General features: G+C 37.8%; 1 protein-coding gene across 1 annotated transcript in view; it reads left to right on the forward strand.

Moving 5' to 3' along the window:
• PDE3A (phosphodiesterase 3A) overlaps positions 1–17,075 on the forward strand; it is a 315,011-nt gene that overhangs the window by 62,471 nt on the left and 235,465 nt on the right. The window lies entirely within an intron of this gene.

Below are 17,075 nucleotides of genomic sequence, written 5' to 3' on the forward strand. Positions count from 1 at the left end.
TAATAAAAACTTATCTTTCAGTATGCTTTTTTTTTTGTACTGGAGTAGAAAACCCAACTAAAAATGATATACATTTTAATAACCAAAGTATATTATCTCACAGATGGAAGTCTAGAAGGTCTTAAGGGTGACTCCATCAAGAAGTTCTGGCTCCATTTTCTCAGGAATTCTCTTGATGCTGCCCTCCTCTAAATGAAACAATGTAATTGAAGCACCTCTGAACCTCATATTCAACCGTAACAATGAATAGATGAAGAGTGAGGAAGAACTTTCCTAGCAGCCTCCAAAAATCCTCCTTTTATTAACCTGACTGATCTTTTTTGAAGTATTCACTTCAAAGGGCAGTGGGATCACTGTACAACCAAACTTTGGTGGGACACAGCAGACCTGTGACACCGGCTCACATGGGAGAGGAATAAAACACCCCAGGAAGGGAGAAAGATTATGGACAGCTCACCCTGCCCCTTAGAAAAACTGGAGACTATGTGTTCCTGAAATGAAATGAAACAAGACAAGTGTTCATTGCACTCTGAGAATACATTATGATGTAGAAAAAAAGTTGAGATATATAGGATATGAAAGTGGCACACAGGCTTGGTAATTACAGCAATTAGTGATAATGTATATTATTATATATATAATATATATTATATATAGATATGTATATTATATATATTATTATCTTGGGTACTGCTTGGGGTCTCTATGTGTAAGATGACTTTAAATATGTGAAAATTTTGACAAACATTGACACTGCTCTCTCAAGGAAGCTGTTTATTTCTAATTTATTTTATCTGCAATTTGGTTTTTAATAAATTCAAGACTCAAGTTAACTTTTTATAAATACTGTACATATTTTACTGTCAGAATTTTAAGAACAGCATAAGTTTTTAAAAAAAAATATACAAAATGTCATTTTAGGAAGGTTAAGAAGAGCATGTACTGCTGGAAGGATAGTTCTGCAACTACATAGACAGAATATATGTCTTCTCTGTCACAATTTTGCCTTCAGATTCATTGTTGTAGAATGTTTCTTAAGACTTCAAAGATACTGTAATTTCTCATAGATGGATTGTGGAGAGAGATCACGTGTAGATAAAATTCCTACATGGTCCCAATGTTTTAAGTATAGTCATCTTCTCCCACTCTAATACTGAATAAGAATTACTAGTAGAAAAATTGGGTGATCAATTACTTATTTCCACTCTGAGATCAGGTCTCATTTAACTTGAATTTGATTTGTTCTTCCTGAGACTCAGTGTTTCTGATGTAGGTGGTGTTAGGCTCCCACATTGTTAAAATAATGTGCAACATTAGTATTCTTTTAAAATACCATTAACATGCTTTATCTTTGTTGATTTGTCAAATCAAGACTTTACTATTGAAGGTGACTATTTTTTTTCCCTGCATTTCAGCTGAATTTCTCTTATAATAGTCTTGACTGCTACCTGTTTTTGCTGATGACTTTTGATTGCCTGCACCCTAAATCCTCTCTGGACCAGGATGGGAGCATGCATTTGCAATGTTGGAAACTTGGAATTTGTTTCTGTGGAAATTCTATAGGGGCTTTGAATTTGTGTGGGGTATTGTGTGTATTCAAACTGTAGAAAAAACCTCTGTTGTTATCTGTCTTCATTTAAGGGGAGAGCCAGGGAGGCCGTTTAGAATGAAATGTTTTTAGAAAGTGTTTGCTAGCTTTTAGTAACTCCTAGACCTGGTAAAGATCAGGACCAGGCAGGTGTGAGGACTACACCTGTTAACAAAAGCAGCCCTGATCCCTGTGCTGAGAGGGAGTATAGTCTAGTGGCAGGGACAGGTAAAGCAAATACATATAAAATCATATGACATCTAAGAAGGGGAACTAAGTGGGGCTGAGAAGAAACTGTATTTATTTCATGAAATGCTGACTGAGCTAAGATCTAGGGAGATATCAGAAATTAAACTCCCACAATATCATGAAGAATAGACTTGAAAACAATATGAGCCCTTGGCTTTCCCTTATTTGAGTCAATATGCTATTTGTATAGAGTGGGATTTATTCCATTGGGATCCTATTTTTTCAGATACTGCAGAGTAATTTTTAGTTTGGGAAGAGCAAAATGTCTCTAGTTATCCCAAGGATTAAAAACTTTAAAGCAACTTTTCATTCATATTAATGTGAAAAAGAATCCACTAAGAAAGAAATGAGGGTTCCATGTTTAAAGACATTTCAGCATTTATTACATTGCGTATTGTTGAAGTAAGGCTTCAGGTATTCATTTGATTTTAAAATATGTATGGAGCACCTACTACATAGTAAGCATTTTCCTGCATGCTGGAGCACAGCAGCAAACAAAGCAGAGATGTCCTGGGGGGCCTTGAACTTGGAGGTACTTCTCATTTCTCACCCTGTCATAGGGAATCCCCACCGCATTCCTTGTTACTATAGAGTCACTGTGCGATTCTTGGTCATAGAACATTTTCATTCCATTACTAACATCGATTATCTCTGACCAACATTTGTATTCAGGTTGATTAAAAATATTCCTCTGCTGTTGAAGGAAATCTTAGAGTCTTAATTCTTCTATGTCATTCAGTAGAATTTAGGCTTGTCTTCCAGATTAAAAAAAAATCATCTGGCCGGGCGCGGTGGCTCACGCCTGTAATCCCAGCACTTTGGGAGGCTGAGGCAGGCGGATCATGAGGTCAGGAGTTTGAGACCATCCTGGCTAACACGGTGAAACCCCGTCTCTACTAAAAATATAAAAAATTAGCTGGGCATGGTGGCGGGCACCTGTAGTCCCAGCTACTTGGGAGGCTGAGGCAGGAGAATGGCGTGAACTCAGGAGGAAGAGCTTGCAGTGAGCAGAGATAGGGCCACTGCACTCCAACTTGGGTGACAGAGCGAGACTCTGTCGCAAAAAAAAAAAAAAAAAAAATCATCTAAGGTGCAATATGTACTGAAATAGTGAACCTGGAACAACCCCATATTCCATTGATACTCCTTTTTTTTTTCCTGGTTATACAACTACTGGGACAATAGTGTAACAATGTCAAAGAAAATTTGGGAGGTAGGAAGATTGGTGATAGGAAAAGTACTATTACTATGGACATGCTCTAGACTTGGGAGTCAAATATTTGAGTATGGTTCCTGGATCTAATTATTGCTAGTAAGGAGGCCATGAGTAAGTTGCTTACCTTGACCAATCTATTTTCTCCTTTTCTAAAATGGTAGTTCTGTTTGCTCTGCTTAACTCACAGCTCTTATAAGGATCACATGAGAAATGCTCAGTTGCGTTCATACTGTAATACAGGCACAAAGCTGGGGTGATTAAATTTTAGACCACAAGTGTGGACTAACCATTATTAGTACAATATAGTGTCAGAGCTGGGCAAACAATTTAAATAAGGGAAACTGAACTTTGTTCTCCCCATCCCACCCCTGCTTTTTTTTTTTTTTTTTTTTTTTTTTAATTTCTTGTATTGCTTTAGATGGGCAAGATTGAGATTTTTGGTGTGGGAGGAATTTTTCTGGTGTTCCTCAAATTTAATTACACAGGTAAAGGTGGGATTGATCCTTGTTACTCAAAGTAAGACTTGACAACAGAATCAGCATTACCTGGGAGCTAGTAGAAATGCAGCGTCTCAGGTTCCACTCCAGATGACTGGATCAAAATCTGCATTTTAAGAAAATCCCCACATTTATTGTATGCAAATTTTCCTAAGCAGAGAAGTTGACAGATTTCTAAAACTACCCTGATCATTCCAAAAGACTCTTTAGGAAGTTACAGCTTCCATCACAGCAGCTGCTAGATGTTTTAGCACCACCTGGGAGAATGGGGGATTGGGTGGGGGAGAGGGGCTATACTAAAAAAAAAAAAAAAGAAAAAAAAGAAAAAAATGACTATGCTGCTTTCTGTTCCCAAGGAACCATTTTAGGGGTGAAAGGTTCATATTCCATTATCAGTCCCCTGAGCCCACCAGTGTTCAAAAATGTTTTTTTCCCAAGACTTTTATGGCACTTAAGTCAGACTGCTCATATTGGAATAACAGACCAGAAATGACTGACAGTTATAGTGTGTGGGATTAGGGAGAAAAATATTTAGTGAGAGGAACTGGGAGTTTATCAGGAGATATGAATGATTTCGTCTCCAAGATTCTAGTTTCTAGTCACCTTTGCTCTCTGAGGGAAGTGGATAAGGACTGCCTTACTCTGCCTCATCCCAGTTCCAGGAAATGTACATTCTCAAGAGATCAGGTGGTTTTATAAAACATATTCTTTTTCTCTTGTAGAGGGGAATTGAGAGCAAGGGAGGCTTAAATCTTCCATAAAGATAATGTGCGTATTTGAAAATTGGACGTAGTTCTTCAGACACCCAAACCTTTTACATGTAATTGCAAATTAGCCCTCACTTCCAGCCATGGCAAGGTTTAGGATTAAATGATACTGAACTAGCTTTCCCCTTAGAACACTGCTTTTCTTTGCAGGATGATACAGCTAATTTTTAATCATACCTCCTCTACAGTTTTAATAATTACGACTTTTCTTCTTTTTCCTCTTTTCTTTTTCCCTCCTGCCTGGAGTCCTGGGTAAAATTTAAGATTGTGTGTGTGTGTGTGTGTGTGTGTGTGTATGTGTGTTTGATGCTATCTGATTCCTTTGAGTATTGACTACACATCTGGACTGTGCTACTGAACAAAGTTGAGAGTGTTGGATGATGTGCGATAAATCAACTTTGAGATTAGAGATGAGTGGATGGCTCATGACAAAAATTTCAGGCTTTATTTTTCCAATTTTGCTATAAATTAGTTAAAAGTTCGTTATGACCAGCGTTTGGGAACCTGTGTTGCATCAGACTCAGCCTTCATTCAATTGTTTAACATATATTGATCATATCCCTACTATGTGCTACTAGTATTATGGGTTAGGCCATTCTTGCATACCTAAGATTGGGTAAATTATAAAGAAAAGAGGCATTTACCCATACCTGAGGCTGGGTAAATTATAAAGAAAAGAGGCTTAATTGGCTCATGGTTCTGCAGACTGTACAAGCTGGCCTCTGCTTGGCTTTTGGGGAGGCCTCTGGAAGTTTTTACTCATGGCAGAAGGGAAGCAGGAGCAGGTGTGTCGCATGGTGAGAAAGGGAGCAAAGTGAACACGGGGGGTGCCACGCAGTCATAAACAACCAGATTTTGGGAGAACAAACTTACTAATATGATAACAGCACCAAGTCATTCATGAGAAACCTGCTCCCATGATTTCATCACCTCTAATCGGGCCCTACCTCCAACACTGGGGATTACAATTCAACATGAGATTTAGGGGGGTAATGTATCCAAACTTTATCAAGGCCTATAATGGAAATGGACTTGTACTCACACAGCTAACACTTTATCCTAGTAGACATGCCTTTAAGTGCATAGCTTGAAAGGTTGAAGCAAACTAAATTGAGGGTTGTTTATATTAAATAAAGCTATTTTCCCCAAATTTTAGATAAACCTCTTTTATATAAAGAAAAATAATTTTTTTTTTCCAATAAGATAACCAATCAAAGCAGGAAATCATTTTGTTACAATTGTTGTACAAAGCCGCCCTGTGCAAGGCTATTGCGAATGTTAAGACCTTTCTTGGGGGTCTCCGATAGCTGATTCTCTCTGGAGAATTCTTCCTATTCTTGGCTGTAGATTGTTGCTAAAAAGAATTAGTTCCATTTTCTCCAGAGTGCTCTAAGTTACAGCTATTTATCTTTTAAGGAAGCTCTTAAGTATCCACAGGTGTTCAGCCCCCTAAAATTTCAATTTTCAGTGTTTACTATAAGGCTTTAACCACATGGTAATTCCTCCCTTAAGGAAGTCTGCTGTATATAATGTTAAGGCGGAGTTGTCATGGCTGTTATGCTGTGTCTCAAGCCAAATACGTTTCTCAGCATTCCAAGGTTATGTGAATACACAGAAATAATTATTTTCAGATGTTGACATTGCACTTAGTGATTTAGTAATATGAGAAAATATGGTTCAAAAGTTATTCATTTAAAAAGCAGTGCAAAATATAGTAGAGGCAAATATGGTATGCATTCAGGCACATACTGTGAAGTAGAAATGTTGGAGTGATTTAGCTTTCTGTTATAATATCTTTATCACACAGGATATGGACTTACTATGATGTGAGTTAGCATGTTTCCTCTGACACAACTAAAGTTCAGAGATGTGCCTTGCTTCTAGTCCAGTAATGACTTTCAGTCACTGATACAGACCCATGATTCTTGGATTCTCTTGTCACTTAAGATGTTGCCTTTTTTTCTTTTTCTTTTTCTTTTTCTTTTTTTTTTTTTCTTGTGAGATGGAGTCTTGCTTTGTCTCCCAGGCTGAAGTGCAGTGGCACAATATTGGCTCACTGCAACCTCCACTTCCCAGGTTCAAGCAATTCTCCTGCCTCCACCTCTCAGGTTAAAGCGATTCTCCTGTTTCAGCCTCCCGAGTGGCTGGGACTATAGGCACATACCACCATGCCTGGCTAATGTTTTTGTATTTTTAGTGAAGATGGGGTTTCACCATGTTGGCCAGGCTGGTCTCAAACTCCTGATCTCAAGTGATCTGCCTGCCTCAGCCTGTCAAAGTGCTGGGATTACAGTTGTGAGTCGCTGTGCCTGACCAATATGTTCCATCCTTAAGTCAGTTTTGAATGTTAAAAAAATGAAATCTTTAGCTTCAAAATATAATTTTTCTGTAATAATCCAGAAAATAACAATAGGACTTTTAAAAAGGGCTTTTCTTAGCTTTGCAAGAAAAGGGATAAAAGCAGAAAGGTTCACTTTTTGAAGAGACCAAGACTCAGTTGCAAAGGTACTTTAAATTTACTTTTTCCTAACATTGATTTATGACATTCAGTATGAATTTTGTCTGTTTATATCCACATATCATGTAGTCAACATAGAAAAGGCAAAAACCTGAATGAAGTTTTATTATACTCATTGATTCTTTATCTTCATGAAAAGGGAAATTATTATTTCTTAATAGTCTTTAAATGTCCACAGTAGCATTTGAGGAAAATGAAATAAACTCCATTTGATGTATGACCTATTGCACTTAAAAATATTCAGATCACTGGTTATTGCTGACTGCTTATAAGGCAAAATGTTTTGATTTTAATGTATTGTTCATGCTGTGAGCAACATGGGTGTCTGCTAAGTTTTTATTTTAACATGCATATTTCTGTCTTTACCTTGTAGCCTTGCAATGCGTTTGCAAAATGTTTGCAAAGTACAAGTTTATTATATTGTTTGTCTGCTTCTTATTATAACTTTAAAAAGAAAATGGGACACCCTCCTCTCGCCCCACCCTAGAGACAGATTTTCCATGACAGAATAGTTCTAAACATCAGGATATTGCATAAGTCAGTCTGGAAAAAATAGGAACAGACAGCTAACACTATCTAGCAGAGCTTTGCTTTTGTGACAACATTTTTTGGTTAAATAACTCTACATAAATGATAATTTCCCTACATATTTTGATATCAATATCTAAGTTGATATCAATGTTCAAAATCCATAATTGTTCTGTGTACATTCTTTGATTGTTTTTATTTGGGTACTGTATAAAAATGATGACAATTTAAAAGTCATTGTATGGTGTAAGATCCAAGGAAATCTGATTAAGCTCTGAGTCTAATGTGTGTGAGAGAAACCTGTGCAAGGGACATTTCAAAGAGTTAACAGTGTGGTGAGGTATGAAAAAGTGATGGTGTGTAGGATATTGCCCTGCTCCAGGTTTTACAAGGAGTAGTTAGGATTTGATTTTTGGCCCCCAAAAGACTTAAACTTTAATGTAATTATAAGGAAAAAGAAATTGGTGGCATGGCTCCGTGATCCTGTGAGTTGCTTGCGACTGAGTGTAGTGAAAAGTTTGTGAAGTAGACGTTAATATTCAAAGCCTATTTCAGAAAAGTTGAAATCAGAGTAGTAAGCAAAATTATTCTCCAAGTCCCTTTTAATTTTATTTGCTCACTTAAGCCAAAAGAACTGGGATAGACTGTATCTTTTTCACGTTACAATGATCAAACTACAAGGGCCAAGTTCAACTCTATTCATATTTCTTTTCAAGTACAAATCTGTTTCTCAATAAGTCACATCACTTATGTAACACTTCTTGAGTACTTGTTTACTACAGCCTGGACAAAGGGTATCAAGGAACAGTAGGTTTACTTGGTGGTGGAGTCTGGGGAAAAATAAAACTATTTGTTAACAGCCAGTTGTTTACAAGGACCCTTATCTACTTTGTGACATCTTTATGCCTGTGGAATGAAGAATGTGATCTAACTCACTGTGGAAGCTTAGCTTTCTTCCCTTTCTGCTCCTGGAGCTAGAGCTTTTCCATCAGAAATGGATATATTCTTTTGAGATTCCTGATCAATATGCCATGCCATTTTAGAATGACTTCACCTATCTCACCTTTGATTATTTATAAGTAAAAGGAGGGAGAAAACTACCCGTTTTGTGAAACTGTTTCTGACACGTGCATAAAACATTATGTATCATACAAATGAATTATAATGAAATTATATGCTAGGATTGGATCTAATTCCTTGAATTATTCAACAGTGAAGCTCAGTAAGTTCAAGGCACTACCACAAAGTACTGTTGGGAGTATAGTGGATACATAAGAAGAAATACTGGTTAAAGGAAAAATAGAACATAATTGAGAAAAATAAATTCTGAAATAATATATAATTAAGTAGCATGAAGCAATTAGAAACTGTTATAGTTCAGACTTGAAAGAGATTATTTCCTGAGGCAAAGGGAGCATTCATGGAGTAGAGTAGTCATTGAGTAGGATCCTTCATGGAGAAGATAGTCATTGTGTGGGTTCTGAAGGGTGAGTGGAATTTGAACAGGGAGAGACCTGAGAAAGACATAGTCAAAGGCAACATCATTAGGAGCAGAAGAGTAAAAAAAAAATATGGTATTGAAGAAGAATAGTGCAATTATGTCATGAGTCATAAAATGCATTAGATTGACAAGTTAATTCTCACTAAGAGCCAGGTACTTTGCCAAAATAAGCATTTTACATAAATTATTTCACCTTCATGGTAAACCTAAGAAGTAGATATGTATGGATAAAGAATTCAGGACATGATACAACTATTATGTGGAAGCAGATGAACTGGAAACCAGGGACTGGGGTCTTGACCACCAATCTCTGTTCCCTGATGTTGGTATTTGGTAACAGAGGGAAGGATGGATATTTCATTCTGTAAGCTGTGGTCACTCATAGGATGTTTTTGAGCAGAGTGAGTAATGTGTTCCTCCCAATTATTCTGTCTCATCTCACCCATCCTTCTCTTTAACCCTGCCTTTAAACTACCGAGACAAACCATTTGGAATTACAGGTCTGATCGTATAGTACATGTGCTTACAATCCTACAGGGCTCCCAGGGCCCATAGCATGCATTTCTTGTTCTTTCCGTGATGTACAAGGCCCTGCCAATCTCTATAGCTTCATTTGTAACTACTTTCCTTTCTCTGAAATCTCCTTGCTGTCTTCCTCTGCTTTTCCTGAGGTTAGTGCCTCCTCCTGGATGACCGTTTTGCATTTCTGGGTCCATCTATTCTGCTCTGCTTTTGTCATTTATTGTGAAATATTGAACTGCTTATTAACCCTCTTTTTCATAAAAATTTGAAAATCTGTTTCCAGATATGCAGTTCTACACCAAAATGGAATTCAATCATTGACACTATCTATTCCATATTAAAATGGTTTTACAATTATCTAATGTAATTGTTTCCCCAAATTTCCAGTGTGTGACCCATAACCATGACCTGTTTTGTCTATTAGTTAGGATAGGCTAAGCTATCTTGCAGTAACAACCACCACAAATATTGTAATGGCTTACAACAAAAAAGATTTCCCTCTTGTTTGTGTAGATTGAAAGGAAGACTCTGCTTATCACAGTTACCTCTGAAGGAAGCTCCACTTGACATGTGCTTTCACAATCACTTAGGAGAGGGAGAGAACATGGTAGTCACACGCTGGTTCTTAGCACTTCTGGCTGGTAGTGATGCGTTCCACTTGTGCATACATTTCACTGACCCCGCATGGCCTCACCAAATGTCAAGGAGACAGGGAAGCTACCACGTGGCTGAAAGTGGGAGACACATGGAAATAGTTAACAGCACTGCAGTGTGTTAAAGATCTGAAATTATAAGACAATTCTTTAGAAAATTTATGTTCACTAGTAGTTGGTAAAAGTGTCAAGTCAAATGTTGTAGTTTGGAAGTGAAAACTGAAAAAATCCTAAAGATGTGAGATTGTGTCTTTTAAAATCATCATCTCAGTTGAAAACACTGAATATTGAAGCATATGCTTAGATTTAAAGCAATAAATGCGAGCATTTCATGGCCGTGGCACAAAAATGTGTTTAAAACTATATCGTCCATCCACTGATAGTGTTGAAGAACAAAGCAGTGTCACAGAAAATAGGTTGCATTATTCTTAGAAATATATCATGCTTTGAGGGATCCTTTTTTTTTAAGGGAGGTCATGATCATCTTTCATAAATAATTTATCAGTCAATGGTAGTGAACAGAGTCTGAATGAGTCAAAATTCTACAATGAAATGCTCCTGTATAGGTGTAAAATACATAAATGTATATATAAATATACATATACAAATGTAAATATATAAATGTATATATTTAGTATGTATTTGCCCCTAGTTTAATTTGTCAGCACTAACTGCTGGTTTTTATTTCTTTTTGCAAGAAATTATATAGAAATTGATTTGAGGGAGATTTAATATAAATGTTAAATGAGAGGAAATCTTACCCTGTCCTATCTGTGGATATTGATAAACTATACCACTGTATTCCTAACTCCTAACTTGGATATAGGAGCTTGACTATCTGCATAGATATGTAAGGGGATATGGGTGACAGGAGGAATTACAAATGTACTTATTTAACAATTAATGCTGACATAAGCTATTTAGGTAATACCTCATTTTTTTTTTTTAGAATGAATGATGACTGTCAGTGTGACTTAGGATACAGACATAAAATTAGGAAATCAAAAGAAATATCTGTTTCCTTCAAAAAATTTGACTAGTCATTTTTTTTGACTAGCTTTTTAAAAATTGCATAAGACTATTTTCATTTGCTGTGTGTACATTAAATATGTCTGTGTAGGTCCCTTTGCTTTCTTTTGCCCCACAGTAATTATGTTGAAAATTATAAACAGAGGCATTAGCATAAGTTATGGATTAAATATGGAAATCATAAAAACCCCTAATTCCATGAAAATGAAATTTCTTTTTGAAAAGAGAAATAGGTATTATTCTACTTATTTTCATTTAGTAAATTTTCTTATGGAACATCATCACTCTGCCTCTCAGAAAATTTGCCAAATTGTTTGAAACTCCCTCCGAATATTTGTACTTCAGTAACCTATTGACAGCACAACTGATTTTGTTTGTGCTAGGTTTATCTCCATTTGAAGGCAGACTCCTTTGGTGAGCTCCCCCGTGGCAATATGAGAGAAGGAAAAGAAGGAGGGAGGACCTTGCAGGGCTGGTTTATGTAGCAAAAAGTTAAGAGACAAGAGAGCTCTACAATTATTGAGCACAGGGAAAACGATTTCCTATTCATAGTAGTGTGGTACATGTAGAGGAGTGTTTAAAGATGATACAGCATGCTGTTCCTTTCCCCTCCATTGTGTAATCAACCAGCCAATATTTATCAAGTACCTGTTAGTTTCACTTACAGAGTACCTGTAGCTGAGTTTTCTTTTCTGCTTTCTTTATCCCTGCTCTCCAGCTCCTGACCTGTCCATCATGAATATCAGTTTTCCCCGTGCATTAAACCTTTAAACCTGTCTTCCATCTAAGAAGACTTCACACTGCTCACTTTTCCTTTCTGACACTGAATACATATAAACAACAAAGGGCAATGCCTCTTAAACCCACAAACCCATTCAAAAACCAAACCCAAACCAAATAAAATGAATTGCTTGTGTTAATTTGTATCATCCATTTACATTTTGAGAAGCATAGTCAATCAGATAAACTTACTGTTATCTGAATTCTAAATTCATTGGGTTTCTGTCAGTCTCTGTGTTTCCTATATGTAGCAGCTGGTTTAAGAATATAATTGTCTTGACAACAATTGATTGGCATTTAGAAGCTCAAAAGTTACCTTGGAAGCTTTTGAAATTAAAGAAATAAAAGTGTTAATTCTCTCTGATCCGAACAAGCCAAGACTCAGTGTCAGCCCTTTATAGGTCAGGCTGTGGAAGGAGTGCATAGGATGAAATACCAGTGCATGCCTGGTGCATTAAAACTAAATGGGATTTCAGCAGATGAAGGGAAAGGGTGAGGAATCAAGTCTTAAATTGTCTGCCTCAGACATGGTAAGAAGACTTGGACAGTAATAGAAACAGGAAGTGTTTGCTGTGAAGCTTGAGTGTATTCAAAGTAAATCAGTTTGTGTTCCATTAAGGAATCCTAGCTCTAGGTTGGAGCCTATGTGGGATCAGTAAATTTTGCACTAGGAAATACCTAATGTCAAGCCTTAGAAAACACCTCATACTGTGGCCAGCTGTCATCAAACCCATCGCCACTGCTAGTAAAATAACTCCAAAGCAAGTGAAATTGGCAGTAATTGCACAAATAAACGGGTGGCAAAAGAGCAAAATGGGTACGTTTCAGAACATCATTTCTGTTAGGCTCCATGTTATACTGCTTACATTAGAAACAAATGGAAGTTGAGAGGTAAAGCCTGGCATTAAATTTTCTAGTGATGCAGGAATAACTGTTAGCAGCTGGGCCGGGGTGCTTGTCCCCTGCTTTGTCCTGGAAAGATTTCACATCTTAAGGGAAATAAATGAACTACACACCTTGAGAATTTTTTTTTTTTTTTGTATCATATTGTACAAATCTGAGTAAATCTCATTTTCCCCCTTTTTGGAGTTAAGTAACATAAGTAACTGTAAGGATTTTCCAGATACTTTCTTAACCCCCTGAAAAACTTTCCCTCGGGACTTATAGTATATCCAAATGACTATCGATTATAGCTAAATGTAAATACATATGCACATATGAGGTGAAGCTGTATTAAAATGTGGGTGGCAGTGTCTTTAACTCAGATTTGGGATGCTTTATGCAGTCATGGGACATATCAGGGGATCAACTTGAAATTCTTTAAAAGTCAACAGAATTTTGGAACGATCAAGGAACACGAGAATATGGCCTCACGTTTTCTTTCTCACTGACGACATAAATGCCGCCCTCACTGTGGTGTTTATTGTTTCTTCCAGATAATCTTTGCATACTCAGTCCTTGGAATATAGAGCCATTGCCCTGTACTCATTTTTTCCTTCCTGGAGGTATAAATAGACTGATGACGCCCTATGCTCTCTGCAGTCCGTGCATCATTCATACCGTACATCTCCTTTCTAGGTCACAAAGCTTTTAAAAAAGTCAGCAGTGGTAGCAGCATGTGAGAAGATGAGCATATGACTGACTCCTTCCTTTCACCTCAGAGCCGTGCCTTTGATAACGTCCAGACAGCAGTGCATGGAAACATGACGTTTGGGTGGTTCAAGAATATCAGAGGGAAAAATAGCCATTCTTACCAAATAGCTTAAAAATAGCATAGTCTGAGCATTTTTCCCTTTGCCCTTTCTCCCCCAACGTGCCTGAAATGAAGCCCTTCCCATCCAAAGCAAAACTAGGAATTTGTGTTTTGTGAGAATTTGAAGAGTCTGCCTCTCTTACTACAACTGCTTTCTTCCTTCCAAATGTATAAGCTCAAGTCGTGAGAAAATGTCATCTGTCTCGTTCTGCTTTCCTCTCTAGTAAAATAAAAATGGTTGTACTTTCAGACAGTCATGTATTATTGAGTGCCTACTGAGTGAGGAATCGTGTGTTGACTGTTTTCAGATGGGGTGAGGGAAGACATTATTTTTTCTGCTTTCCTCCAGCTTCATTATGTGTTATAGTTCATGGTATCTAAGCCAACAATTAGCAAGAAGGCTAATTCTTAGAGGTAATCTCACATTCGAGGAAGGTCGGGAACAAGCATGGTGAGTAGTGGGGACGGTGTTCTTGTTACCACTGGAGTTTGTGTCCTGGATGCCAGGTCTACATCATCTTATTCTCTTCTTGATTTGTCAGTACTTTTTAGGGACCATTCGTTCTTTGCCTACTATGTGCCAGACTCTACCCTAAGCAGTTAGAATTCCGGTTAAGAAGAGGTAGATCTTCTATTCATTTAAAATTTCATGCTACTAGCTAATAATGTATTTGGAGGAATAAATGCTGTGAAGAAAAGCAGACTGAGTGTTAGATGTAGGTAGTTATGGGGGATGTGTGCTATCTTATATAGGTGGATCAGAGAGATACAAACTGATAAGGGGGCGATTGCTTAGTTCTCTGAAAGAAGCAAGGAAATGAGAACCATGTGGATGGCTGAGGGAAATGCAGTCCAAGCAGAAGAAACAGCAAGCGTAAATCTCACAGGTGAGGGCGCATCAGTGGAGCAAGGACAAGAGTGTTATGATAAGAGGTCCTGAAGGCAGCAGTGAGAAACAGCCTGGAAGCCGGTGCTGGAATATGGAGGAGCGCGGATTTTATTCTGGTAAAGACATTGCAGAGGAGTGGCATCATTTCACTTGCTCTTGGGAAGAGAAACTGGAACACAGATTGTAGATGGGCAAAGGAGGCAGCATGAGACAAGCCTCTCTCTTGCAAGCCATCTAGGTGAGAGATAACAGTGGCTTGGAGATGACAATGAAGGTGGTAGGAGGATATTCTAAAAGTAGAGCCAGTTGAATTTGCTAATTGTGATATTGTAAAATATGTATTTGGTCTTCATCCCTGTTTTCTGTCATACAGCTCCTAAAACCCTTGATAAGAATATCCTTTGTGTGCTAATAAGACGACTAATGGCTGGAGGCCCCTTTGTAACTTCTGGATGGGGGCTGCTCACCAGAAAGACCAAGGCATGATCAGGGGTTAGGACTTTTAACCCCATCTCTCAGTCTCTGCAGGGCTGAAGGTTGCATTGATTACCAATGGCCAGTGATGCAATCAGTCATACCTGTAGAATTGAAGCCTCTATGTAAATCCTAAAGGACAGGGTTCAGAGAACTTCTGGATAGCTGAACATGTGGAGGTTCCTAGAAGGTGGCACACCCACCCAGGGAGGACATGGGAGCTCTGCACCCCTTCTCCTATACCTCACCCTATGCAGCTCTCCAACTGGCTGTTCATTCATATGCTTTGTAATTTTTTTAATAATGGTGAATATATATGAAATGTTTCTCTGAATTCTGTGAGCTGCTGTGGAAAAGTAATCAAACCCAAAGAGGTGGGTTATAGGATCTCTGATGTATAGGTGGTTGGTCGAAGTACAAGTCACAACCTGGGATTTGGAATTGGCATCTGAAGAGGGGGGCAGTCATGAGGGACTGAGGGGTGATGCTATGTCCAGGTGGATAGTGTTAGGATTGAATCGAATTAGAGGATGCTCAGCTGGTGTCTGTTGAAGAATCTGGTGTCAGAAGTGTTGAGTGATGTGTGAGAGCAGGAGAAACACTGGTTTTCCCTACATTCTCTTACACAGATGGGTTTGTATTCGGAGAGACTGGAAGGATGGATCTGTCATTTACTGAGATGGGAAGTCACAGCGAGGAACCCGTTAACCATGTATTAAAACTCCATTAGTAATATTAAGGCTGTCCATTCTAGGAAACTGATGATCATCCTTTCAAAGTAGACAGTGAATTCCATTCACACAAAAACATGGGATAAAATTAGTGAAATCCTAGCACTTTGGGAGGCTGAGGCGGGTGGATCACCTGGGGTCAGGAGTTCGAGACCAGCCTGGGCAACATGGTGAAACCCTGTCTCCACTAAAAATACCAGGAGTAGTGGTGGATGCCTGTTATCCCAGCTACTCAGGAGGCTGAGACAGGAGAATCACTTGAACCTGGGAGGCAGAGGTTGCAGTGAGCCGAGATCGTGCCAATGCACTACAGTCCGGGCAACAAGAGCAAATCTCTGCCTCGGGCGGGCGGCGGGGACAAGGGGTGGATTAGTGAAGAGGACAATATTGTAACCTACAAAAATTCTGAGGTAGGTCTGTTACTTTTGTTAACAGACTTTTCTGAATAAAGTACTCCAAAGTAACTTGGAGTTAAGACAGTTTAGTAGTATGCCTTGGTTTTCAAAACATGAATAGTTGCCTTCTCTTTTCATGAATTTGGATATGAATGCAGGCACTTACCTACATAATTTCTAATATTGATGATACTGGTGTTTCCTAAATTCACTAAAAAATTTTATTTGTAAAGGGTAATCTGCATTTCATTATTTAAGGTTTTTATTTAAAAAGTTTTTTTTTTTTTTTTTTTTTTGAGGTGGAGTCTTGCTGTATTGCCCTGGCTGGTGTTAAACTTTTGGGCTCAAGCAATCCCCATTCCCTACCTAGCCTCCTGAGTAGTTGGGATTGTCACGTTACATTTTGAAAGAAGACAGTTTACAAATGTCTGTTTCCACGCATTTTAAAAGAGGTCCTATTACAAAAGATTCAGTTAATCTCTTTAAATGGAATTTATTTTGGTTTCCTAGTACTCTCCATTAAAGTGCATTAATCCTTCTTAACATATGTGTTTATCACCTGCTGGATTGCTAAGTATGTAAAAGCTACTTTGTAAAAGCAATGCTGTAGCTAAAAAAATGTATTGCATAGCAGCCAATGTGATTTAGCCATTTCAACATTGTATTTTATTAACAGGATAGTCCAGACCTAAATAGTGAAAAGATTTCCCTCTCAAATTGTCCCCTAGGAAGAGAAGATTGAAATATAGAGGAATCACTTCTTCTCCTAGTGATTCAGCCTTTTGATGAAGTAGTAATCTGCGTTATTGCAGTTCTTTTAAATGTTAGACAAATCTTAATTCATTTTAATAGTTGCTTAAGAAAATAAAATTTTATGAGGCAAAATACAGCAAAATATTTCAACACCACATTTTTGTTTTTCCAACCAGAGTTTGTTTCATTTACAGACATTGCCATTTATTTTTTATTTTTATTTATTTTTTAG

This window comes from Macaca fascicularis, chromosome 11 (assembly GCF_037993035.2).
Source record: "Macaca fascicularis isolate 582-1 chromosome 11, T2T-MFA8v1.1".
NCBI classification, from domain to species: Eukaryota; Metazoa; Chordata; class Mammalia; order Primates; family Cercopithecidae; genus Macaca; species Macaca fascicularis.